At 41.3% G+C, this 12230-nt stretch overlaps 1 non-coding gene across 1 annotated transcript; it reads left to right on the plus strand.

The window, feature by feature from the left end:
- The first annotated feature begins 1371 nt into the window (after positions 1 to 1371).
- LOC148574367 (small nucleolar RNA R71) lies at positions 1372 to 1478 on the plus strand. Its single transcript, XR_015905536.1, has one exon. It is a non-coding gene; the product is annotated as a small nucleolar RNA R71 (small nucleolar RNA).
- Positions 1479 to 12230: the final 10752 nt, after the last annotated feature.

Here is a 12230-nt window from a genome sequence, read left to right on the forward strand (position 1 = left end):
CTCATCATAGCTACGGACATCAGATTTATGCTGGCTTTTAAATCACATAGGGCCTTTTCCACTGAGATTTCCCCTATAATACAAGGAATCTGGAAGCTCCCAGGATCTTTCAATTTCTGGGGTAGTTTGTGCTGAATGATGGCACTACATCCTTCGGTTAGTATCACAGTCTCGTTGTTCTTCCAGCTTCTCTTCTTGGTCATCAATTCCTTCAAGAACTTGGCATAGAGCGGTATTTGCTCTATTACTTCAGCAAAGGGTATGTTAATCTGTAGTTTCTTGAAGATTTCTAAAAATCTTGAGAACTGGCTGTCATCCCCCTTCTTTTTTAATTGCTGAGGGTATGGGACTTTTGGAACGTATGGCTTCAGTACTTCCCCTTTTTTATGTGAAATGGAAGTGGGAACTTGAACTCCATCTTGTCCCTCTTCCTTTTCATTTGAGTCCTTCTCTTGTGGTTTCTTGGAGGTTTCTTCCTCAGTCCCCCAATCACTTATAGTGACCATCTTGCATTCTTCCCATTTTACTTTCTTTGCTTCACCTATCGGGTTTTTCTCTGTGTCATTTGGGAAGCTGTCAGTAGGTTTAGGAATCTTTTCAGAGAGGTATCCCACTTGAAATTCTAGCCTCTTGATGGTGTCTCCATGGTTTTTGATATTGGCTCGCACATCCTCCTTGAATACCTTGTTATCTTGGATTTCCTTACATATGCCTTCAAGTAGAGTCTCAATCCTTGAGAGTCTATCTTCGGATGATGGTGAGTTGAGATTGGAGGGATGAAAAGGGCCATTTTGGTTTTGATATGGAAGTTGAGAGGTATTGTTAGGTGGGTGCTGATATGATCTCTGTGTAAAATGTTGGTGAGCTGCATTGTTGTTGGGGTTGTGACATCTCTGATCTTGGCCTTGATCTTGTTGATTTCCCCCCCCCCCAAAGTTTGGGTGGTTCCTCCAACCAGGATTATAAGTTTTGGAGTATGGATCATGGGTCTGCCTAGGTGATCTCCCAATGTAGTTGGCTTGTTCCTGATCACCCTCTGCCTCTGCATTCACTCCTTCTTGAGCTGCTGATGAGGTGGTAATTGCTGCTACTTGGTTCCTTTCCATCTTCTTGGTAAGGTCAGCCAACTGTTTGGTGATCAACTTGTTTTGAGCCAGCAGTGCATCCACGTTGTTCAGCTCCATCACTCCTCTAGTATTGCCTCTTTCAGAAGCATAGAAGTAGTCATTCTCGGCTGCAGTCTCAATGATATCTATGGCTTCTTCAATGGTCTTCTTCTTGTTCAGATATCCCCCGGATGAGTGGTCTACTGCCTTCTTTGATTCGTAAGAAAGACTCTCATAGAAAATATGTAACTGCACCCATTCATTGAACATATCTGGCGGGCATCTTCTTGTCAAGTCCTTAAACCTCTCCCATGCTTCATAGAGAGTTTCACCATCTTGTTGCCTGAAAGTTTGTACCCCAGCTCTCAACCTGTTGATTCTTTGAGGATGATAGAATCTTGCCAAGAATTTGTTCACCACATCTTCCCAGGTTGTAAAACTCTCCTTCGGGAAAGATTCTAGCCATTTAGATGCTTTGTCCTTGAGTGAAAAGGGAAACAAAAGCAGTATATAGGTGTCAGGATGAACACCATTAGACTTTACAGTATCACATATCCTCAGGAAGGTGGTTAGATGTTGATTGGGGTCTTCTTGGACACTTCCTCCGAATGAACAGTTGTTCTGAACAAGGGTGATGAGCTGTGGCTTTAGTTCAAAGTTATTGGCATGTATGGTTGGCTTTTGGATGCTACTTCCACAGTTGCCTGGGTTGGGATTTATATAAGAGCCTAGAACTCTTCTCTCTTGCTCAGCATGATGCACTGGACCTTCTCTACCATGGTTGTGAGCCTCTTCTTCATGATGGTTCTCCATATTCTCATCAATGTCTGGTTCGAAATACTCCTCCTCTTCCTCATCACCAACGGCTCTCTTTTCTCTTACTTCCCTCCTTAATCTAAGGAGGGTCCTCTCAGGTTCAGAATCAAAGGAAGTTGAAGCCCTGCTTCTTCTACCTGTCATACAACCAACAAGGCAAAAAGCAGGAAAGAGAATTGATGGAGAAGTTACTCCTATTAGGGGTGCTATTAGTATGAGTGATGCAATATATCAAACAGTTAGTGGGTTAGTGAACTGAATTGTAAAAAAAAATTGAAGATAACAACACAAACGGGAAAGGGATAAAGGGAAGAAAATAACTAAAACTGAAAGTAAATCACTCAAATGAAATTAAATCAAACAAAAAAAAATGCTCAATCTAATTATCCACCAATTTAATCATTGTTGATACAAAATCAATCCCGGACAATGGCGCCATAAACTTGATGCACGGAAACTTGTCTCTCAACAAATTTCCCTCGGCAAGTATACCGAATTGTCGTCAAGTAAAAACTCACAATAGAGTGAGGTCGAATCCCACAAGGATTGATTGGTCAAGCAACTTTAATTAGAGGAATGTTCTAGTTGAGCTAAGCAGAATTTGAGTTGAGATTTGCAGGAAATTAAATGGCGGGAAAGCAAATAACAGAAAATGTAAATGCTGGAAATAAAGAGCAGAATGTAAATAGAGGAAAGTAAATTGTAGACTCTTAAATGGGGATTTGGGAAGATGAGCATAAAAGTAAATAGCAGAAATTAAAGAGAATGGGTAAGATCAGAAATGGGGGATTCATTGCGCTCAGGAGATGTTGTATTCTCCGTATCAAGTTCATTCTCATCTCTTCCTCAATCAATGCATTCATTGATCTCCTTGGCAATCTTAAGTGATTGAATTCTAATTCCTTGGTAATTCAATCTCTCAAATCTTGATCAATAGCCAATTTCGTGGTCTAATTGCTCATGAGAAGAGATGAAGTATGGTCACTGATTATACCACATATATTCCCAAATCAAAGTGTTGGTAGGATTATATGTCACTATATCCATCCAAACCCCAATTTGGTCCAACATGAGAAAGCGTTTCTAGCATGATCTCTTCATTCCTCTTCCAAGGTTCCGAAAAGTTCCAAGTATGAATAGCTTCTTTTCCAAGACAACTATCCAATTGGATGAAGATTGAAAGCTTTCTAGTAAAATCAAGAGAAAAGAAAGAAGAAGAATTATGAAAACTATTATTGATCCATCAAATTACAACAGAGCTCCCTAACCCAATGAAAGGGATTTAGTTGTTCATGGCTCTGGAAATGGAAGAAGATAAAGAAGAATGCATTCTGAAAATAAAACTAGAAGTTGTAGAGAAAGTAAAATATACAGAGTGTAGTTCTCCAAAAAGCCAAAAGCTCTTCTACTAGTTCAAAACTACTCCTATATATACTACTCTTCTAATCTTTTAGTTGGTTCTTCAAGTCTTGGATATGGGCCTTTGATCTTGAGTTGAAGCAGTTATAGTCTTCAGTGGGCTCAGCTTTGCTTGCAGAAAAGTGTGAGTTAGGCATGGACGTTAGTCAGGACGTTAGTGGTGTTAACGTTAAGTAAAAATGTGGGTTCGAGAACGTTAGTGACGATCACCTTTTTCACTAACATTCCAAGCCAAAAATGATCTACGTTAACTTCAACGTTAGTGGCACTAACGTGATCACTAACGTTGCCTCTTGGTCCTTCGCAAACATTATTGGCATTCACCTTTTCCAATAACGTTGCTTATTGCCTCTTTTCCCCACGTTAGAGTTCACGTTAGTATAACTAACGTGACCCTTAACGTGGGCATGCCTAAGCTTCAAGAGCGTTAGTGACACTTACCTTTGTCACTAACGCTCCAAACGTCCCTCCTTCCCACGTTAGAGTTCACGTTAATTAGATTAACATGGCCACTAATGTGGTGGTAATTTCCATCTCCAACGTTAGTGACAAATGTGAGTGTCACTAACGTTGGCTTATCACTCCTTGCTCCACGTTACCCTTCACGTTAGTGGTCTTAACGTGACGACTAATGTGGGCAATCTTGGCCTGTTCCAACGTTAGTGACAAAGGTGAGTGTCACTAACGTTGGCGATCTCCTCTAATCACCACGTTAGAGTTCACGTTAATTAGATTAATGTGGCTCTTAACTGGCTTATGTATGGCCTTTTAGAACGTTAGTGGTATTCACTTTTACCACTAACGTTGGAGCTCCTCTTTTCTTTCCACGTTAGCTCCCACATTAATGTAACTAACGTGGCAACTAACGTGGGTTATCTGGCTTCGAAGGCATTATTGGCGATCACTTTTCTCATTAACGCTACAAGCTTATGCCCATTTCACGTTAGTGGTCACGTTAATTAGACTAACGTGGCTACTAACGTGGCTCTTCCTTGCTTCCTTTGTCCTGAAATCAAGCAAATAAAGTGCATCAAAGCTCTATTCCAAGTCATGAGATCATGCATTATCCAATTTGTCATTCAATTCATGCATAATTCTCATGAAATCATGTAAAGTTCACAATGTTTGCTTGAATCAAGATGTAAGTGTATTTCTATCCAAAACTTGCTTATTTACTAAAAAAATGCATGAAACTACCCTAAAACAGTAAAGAAAAGGTCAGTAAAACTGGCCAAAATGCCCTGGCATCAGAGGCCAGCCTCCAAACCTGAACATACAAGTTCCAGAATATCAAAAACTATAAAATAAATCTCTAAAAGTAGTTTTATACTAAACTAGTATCCTAGGGTTATTGAAAATGAATAACTAAGTACAGATAGTGCAGAAATCCACTTTCGGGGCCCACTTGGTGTGTGCTTGGGCTGAGCATTGAAGCTTTTTCGTGCATAGGCTGTTCCTGGAGTTAAACGTCAGCTTTGGTACCAGTTTGGGCGTTTAACTCCAATTCTGGTGCCAGTTTGGGCGTTTTACGCCAATATATTTTAGGCTAACTTTGAACGCCAGTTTGGGCCATCAAATCTGGGGCAAAGTATAAACTATTATATATTTCTGGAAAGCCCAGGATGTCTACTTTCCAATGCAATTGAGAGCGCCCCAATTGGGCATCTGTATCTCCATAAAATTGACTTCGAGTGAAAGGAGGTCAGTATCCAACAACATCTACAGTCCTTTTTCAGCCTCTGAATCAGATTTTTGCTCAGGTCCCTTAATTTCAACTAGAAAATACCTGAAATTATAGAAAAACACACAAACTCATAGTAAAGTCCAGAAATGTGATTTTTGAATAAAAACTAATAAAAAATAATAAAAAGTAATTAAAATATACTAAAAACTATGTAAAAACAATGCCAAAAAGGGTATAAATTATCCGCTCATCACAACACCAAACCTAAAATTGTTGCTTGTCCCCAAGCAACTAAAAACAAAATAGGATAAAGAGAAGAGAAAATACAATAAATTCCAAACTTATCAATGAAGATTAGCTTCAATTAGAGGAGCGGGGCTTGTAGCCTTTTTGCTTCTGAACAGTTTTGGCATCCCACTTTATCCCTTGAAGTTCAGAATGATTGGCATCTATAGGAACTTAGAATTCAGATAGTGTTATTGATTCTCCTAGTTCAGTATGTTGATTCTTGAACACAGCTACTTTATGAGTCTAGGCCGTGACCCTAAGCATTTTGTTTTCCCGTATTACCACCGGATACATAAATGCCACAGACACATAACTGGGTGAACCTTTTCAGATTGTGACTCAGCTTTGCTAAAGTCCCCAGTTAGAGGTGCCCAGAGCTCTTAAGCACACTCTTTTTGCTTTGGGCCACGACTTTAACCGCTCAGTCTCAAGCTTTCACTTGACACCTTCACACCACAAGCACATGGTTAGGGACAGCTTGGTTTAGCCGCTTAGGCCAAGATTTTATTCCTGTGGACCCTCCTATCCATTAATGCTCAAAGCCTTGGATCCTTTTTCTACCCTTGCCTTTTGGTTTAAAGGGTTACTGGCTTTCTCTACTTGCTTTTTCTTTTTCTTTCTTTTCTTTTTTTTCTCTATTTTTTCACCATTTTTTTTCACAAGCTTTTTCTATTCACTGCTTTTTCTTGCTTCAAGAATCAATTTTATGATTTTTCAAATTATCAATAACATTTTTCCTTTTTCATTATTCTTTCAAGAGCCAACAATTTTAACAACAAATTCAAAAATATGCACTGTTCAAGCATTCATTCAGAAAATAAAAGGTATTGCCACCACATCAGAATAATTAAACTAATTTCAAGATATAATTCGAAATCATGTACTTCTTGTTCTTTTGCAATTAAAAACATTTTTAATTTAAGAAAGGTGATGGATTCATGGGACATTCTGATGACTTGCATCATCTACCCTTCTTTCTTGCATAAAGAAGACCATAAAAGAGCATAAATCTCATTTGATCAGTACAATTCATGCATTATTTGATGAATATTATGGTACACTACTTTGAGATAAGTTGTGCTGAATTTCAGGTGAAAAAGACATCAAAAATGGGTAGAAGACAAACAAAAAGCTGGGCGTGTGAAATTGGTGTGCCACTTGGGAGCAAACGCCACGAAAATGCACTGGCGTGGCACGCCAGGAGCTAGGCGTGGCACGCCAGTACTAAAGTCCAGAGAAGAAGTCCAAGCATGCATGAGGGCGTAGCACGCCAGGGACTGGCCGTGGCACGCTAATACATTTTTCCAGAGAGCTATAATGGAGGACACAAAAGGGGCGTGGCACGCCAGATTGGGCGTCGCACGCCTGACCCACCAACTACTATGGGCGTGCCACTTGAGCAAAGGGGCGTGGCACACCAACTCACCATTCCAAGAAGAACCTCCACTATGGCGTGCCACTTGGTGTCGAAGGCGTGGCACGCCAGCTCCAAGAAGCCACATGAGAACCCAGGCATGGCACGGCAAGTTTGAAGAGTTCACAAATCCATGGGCGTGCCACATGAACAGCGTGGCGTGGCACGCTGGTACAACAATCCAGAGAAGGGGCTGAAGGCAATTGAAGACTGGGCGTGCCACTTGAAGACGATGGCGTGGCACGCCAACTCCTCAATCTCACTTGGGAGTGCCACTTGAGCAACCAGGCGTGGCACGCCAATGCTCAAAGGACCAAAAGCAAGGACTGGGCGTGCCACTTGGTATCGAAGGTGGGGCACGCCAACCTTAGCATCTCACTATGGCGTGCTACTTGAAGGCTGAGGCGTGGCATGCCAACTACTGGAACCAAGACAAGATCATGGGCGTGGCATGCCAGCCTTTAGGCATGGCACGCTGGTATAAGTTTCCAGAGAGGATGAAGGAGGCCAATTACATGGGGCGTGCCACTTGATATCGAAGGCGTGGCACACCACTCACTTTTCTTCACTTGGGCGTGCCACTTGAACCCCAGGCGTGGCATGCCACACCAAACAGAGGAACCACTCACTCACAAAAGGGTCGTGGCACGCCAGACCCTGGGCATGCCACGCTAGTGCAACTTTCCAGAGAAGCTTAGCCAAGCATAGAGCAAGGGCGTGGCACGCCAAACCCTGGGTGTGGCACGCCAGTTTAAGTTTCCAGAGACAAAGAAAGGTGGAAAAATGCAAGGGGCGTGCCACTTGAGTTCGAAGGCGTGGCACGCCAACACAAGAATTCCACTATGGCGTTCCACTTGAGTTCGAAGGCGTGGCACGCCAAGGTTGATAGAGAGATGAGCGTGCCACTTGAAGGATTGGGCGTGACACGCCAAGTTAAAAATGAATGGCACGTGACACGCCAGTAAAGCGCCAGCCACACGCCAGCTGGGAAGTCACGCTTATTGAGTGTTTTCTTTTCCCTCCAAAATGTAATTTTCCTTTTTCACTTTTGTAATTCTTTTATTTTACTAGGAGTAGTATAAATACCCCCAAGGAGTACTGAAGAGGGGGTTAAGCAGTCAGTTTTAGATCCACTTTTACACTTCACTTTTGAGTACTTTTTGAGTTATGAGTAGCTAGCTTCCCTCTCATTGAGAGAGGGAGCTCTGTTGTACTTGATGGATTGATAATAGTGAAATTTTTCTTCTCTGTATCTTCTCTTTGATTTTCTAGAGGGAATTTCATTCTTCATGCTTAGCATTCAATTATCTTGGTAAAGAGATTGAATGTAGTTGGGTTTCATGGGATCCTTGGGAAAGGAAACGTGAAACCATGCTTGAAATCCCTTCTCACACTTGAGTAGAATCTGGGTTTTGGTGTTTGGATATGTGCAATATAATCCTCCCTCTACTTGGACCTATAATGGTGTGTGGTATAATCAGGGACCAAGCCTATCTCTCTTCATGAGCAATTAGACCAAGGAATTGGCTATTGATCAAGATATGAGAGATTGAGTCACCAAGGGATTGGGGCTCAATCAATCATGATTGCCAAGAGGTCAATGAGTTGCATGATTGAAGAGGATATAAGCTAGATTTGATCCAAAGAGACAACATCTCCCAATCTCAATGAATTTTCCCATTCTTATCTATCCATTTCTTTACAGCTTAATTTTACATTCAGAAATTCCCCATTCCTATTTACATTCAAGTCATTCATGATTCTGCACTTTACATTCTGTCATTTATATTTCTGCACTTTATTGCTTTTCTTTATATTCTAGTCATTTATATTTATGTCATTTACAATTCTGCACTTCACAATCTTATTGATCCGCTTGACTAATTCATCAATTAATTAAAACTGCTCGAATTTGCCAATCTCTGTGGATACGATCCCACTCTACTGTGGGTTATTACTTGACGATAATTTTGGTGCACTTTCCAAAAGAACTAATTCACCAATTTTGAATGGGGGTGTGAATTGGATTCATCAAGTTTTATGGTGTCGTTGCCGGGGATTGGCTTAAATTTGACAGTGATTAAATTGATTGGAGAGCTAGATTAAGCAATTTAAATTCCTTGTTATTTTAGTTTCTTTTATTTAGCACCTTGTATTTTTTTATTATTTTAATTTTTATTTTGAGTTCTATTTCTTTCTTATTTAATTACTTTTATTCGTCATCCGTATTTCCACCCTTCTAACTATTTGATTAATTGCACCACTCACACTAACAACCACTCTAACAAGAGTAATTTCTTCATTCATTTTCTTTCTTGCTTTTTGCCTTGTTGGTTGTATGATAGGGAGGAGAAGCGGGGCTTCAACTTCCTTTGATTTTGAACCTGAGAGGACCTTCCTTAGATTAAGGAGGGAAGCAAGAGGGAAGGGAGTCATTGGTGCTGAGGAAGAGGAAGAGTATTTTGAAACAGACATGGAGGAGAATATGGAGAACCACCATGAAGAAGAAGCTCACAACCATGCCAGCAAAGGCCCAGTAAATCATGATGGGCAAGAAAGGAGAGTCTTAGGCTCTTACATCAACCCAAACCCAGGAAATTGTGGTAGCAGCATCCTGAAGCCAACAATTTATGCCAATAATTTTGAGCTGAAGCCTCAGCTCATCACACTTGTTCAGAATAATTGCTCATATGGAGGAAGTGCCCAAGAAGACCCTAATCAACATCTCAGCACATTCTTGAGGATATGTGATACTATAAAGTCCAACGGGGTACACCCTCACATCTACAAACTACTCTTGTTCCCTTTCTCACTCAGAGATAAGGCAGCAAAGTGGTTGGAATCATTCCCCAAGGATAGCCTAACTACATGGGAGGAGGTCGTGAATAGATTCCTTGCAAGATTTTACCCTCCACAAAGAATCAATAGGCTGAGAGCTGAAGTGCAAACTTTCAGACAACAAGATGGAGAAACACTCTATGAGGCCTGGGAGAGATTCAAAGATCTGACAAGAAGATGCGCACCAGAAATGTTCAATGAGTGGGTATAACTACATATATTTTATTAGGGACTATCCTATGAAGCAAAGAAGGATGTGGATCATTCTTCAGGAGGCTCACTCAACAAAAAGAAAACCATTGAAGAGGCCATAGATGTCATTGAGACTGTAGCTGAAAACGAGTATTTCTATGCTTCAGAAAGGACCCGGAAGAAGGGAGTGCTAGAACTCAACTCTGTAGATGCTTTGTTAGCTCAGAACAAGGCAATTGCAGCTCAAATAGCTGCTCTAACCAAGAGGATGGAGGCCAATCAAGCCTCAGCCGTTCAAGACCAAACTCTTCAACAAGAAGGGAATGCACCAGAATCTAAAGGTGACTGGGAACAAGCTAATTATGTGAACAATTCATCCAGACCACCATATGACCCACACTCTAAGACTTACAACCCAGGTTGGAGGAACCACCCAAATTTGGGTGGGGAAATCAACAAAACCACAACCAGGACCACAACAAGCCTTATTCATCAAATCAGCATTCCAACCACAACCCCAACCATCAAACAGGGAACCATAGACCCTATCATAACTCACAAAACACATCATACCATAGTAACTAACCCATACACAACAACCTCAATCAAGATGCACCATCCTCAACTATGCAACCATGTGAAATCAAGAGCAACTTTGAGAGGATGGAGGCTGCAATAGCACAACTATCCTCACAGATTACAGGGGTAGTATCCACCCTCATGGACAGACAAGCACAAACTGAAAGAATGACAGACGCTAATCAAGAAGAATACAGGTCAAATCTAAAAAATCAAGGCGCAGCAATCTCAAAGTTGGAAGCACAAGTGGGGATTTTATCCAAGCAAATCCCACTTCCTACACACACATTTCCCAGTGATACCATGGCTAACCCAAGAGGAGAATGCAAAGCCATTACTCTAAGAAGTAGGAAGGTTGTGGAGGAAGAAACCCCAAGCACAGATGATCATGAAGAAGTTGCAGCAAAGCATGAGAACAAGGATGAAGGGGAGATCCCTGCTCCACCTCCACCAAAACCAGTCTTGAAGCCTTATGTGCCAAAAGCACTATACCCACAAAGACTGAGAAAAGATGGAACGGATGGTCAGTTTTCTAAGTTCCTAGAGATCTTCAAGAGGCTCCAAATCAACATACCATTTGCTGAGGCATTAGAACAAATGCCACTCTATGCCAAATTTTTGAAGGAGCTTATAACCAAAAACAGCAACTGGGAGGTAAAAGAAACCATAATATTGATTGAAGAATGCAGCGTCATTATACAGAAGAAGCTGCCTCAAAAGCTGAAAGACCCAGGGAGTTTTCAAATCCCCTACATCATAGGGGACATCACCATTGAGAAAGCTTTGTGTGATTTGGGAGCTAGCATAAATCTTATGTCCCTAACCATGATGAGAAGGATGAAGATTGAGGAAGCCAAGCCAACAAGAATGGCACTCCAATTGGCTGACAGAACATTTAAGTTTCAACATGGGGTGGTGGAAGACTTGCTAGTGAAAGTAGGAGAATTTATTTTCCTTGCTGATTTTGTCGTGCTGGACATGGAAGAAGAGGCCAACACGTCAATTATCCTAGGAAGACCATTCCTAGCTACTGCTGGAGCCATCATTGATGTGCAAAATGGGAACTAGTATTGAGGTTGCGTGAAGAGAAAATGGTCTTCAACGTCTTTAAAGTAATGAGTTACCCCAAGGAATCCATAGGAGAATGCATGCTGGTAGACACCATGGAACAGATAGTTCAAGAAGTCTTAGAAGAAGAACAATGTAGAGGAACCATTGAGCTGGAACAAGCATCAGATGGAGAACCACCACAAGCAACCATGAGAAACTCAATCATGCTAACCACTACAGACAACAAAGATGCAGAGTTACCAAAATTAGAGCTAAAGACCTTGCCACCCAGCTTGGAATATGCATATTTGGGTGCTAGCAACACTCACCCAGTGATCATAAATTCAAGTCTGAGCAAGGAACAAGAAGAGGAGCTTATCCAAGTGCTGAGACAACACAAGGATGCCATAGGCTGGATAGTTGCAGATTTAAAAGGGATCAGTCCTTCAATGTGTATGCATAAGATCTTACTTGAAGAAGATGCCAAACCTTCAAGACAACAACAAAGGAGGCTGAACCCAACTATGAATGAAGTGGTTCAGAAAGAAGTGCTGAAATTGTGGCAAGCAGTGGTGATCTACCTGATCTCAGACAGCTCTTGGGTAAGCCCGGTGCAAGTAGTTCCTAAGAAGGGAGGGATCACTGTTGTGGTAAATGAGAAGAATAAATTGATACCCACAAGGACAGTGACTGGATGGCGTATGTGCATTGACTACCGGAAACTTAATAAAGCCATCCGGAAGGATCACTTCCCCTTACCTTTTATGGACTAGAGGCTTGAAAGATTGGCAGGACATGAGTATTATTGCTTTCTAGATGGGTATTCGGGCTATAATCAAATTGT

The sequence above is a fragment of the Arachis ipaensis genome, chromosome B2 (genome assembly GCF_059453495.1).
Source record: "Arachis ipaensis isolate K30076 ecotype BB chromosome B2, ASM5945349v1, whole genome shotgun sequence".
Classification (NCBI taxonomy): domain Eukaryota; kingdom Viridiplantae; phylum Streptophyta; class Magnoliopsida; order Fabales; family Fabaceae; genus Arachis; species Arachis ipaensis.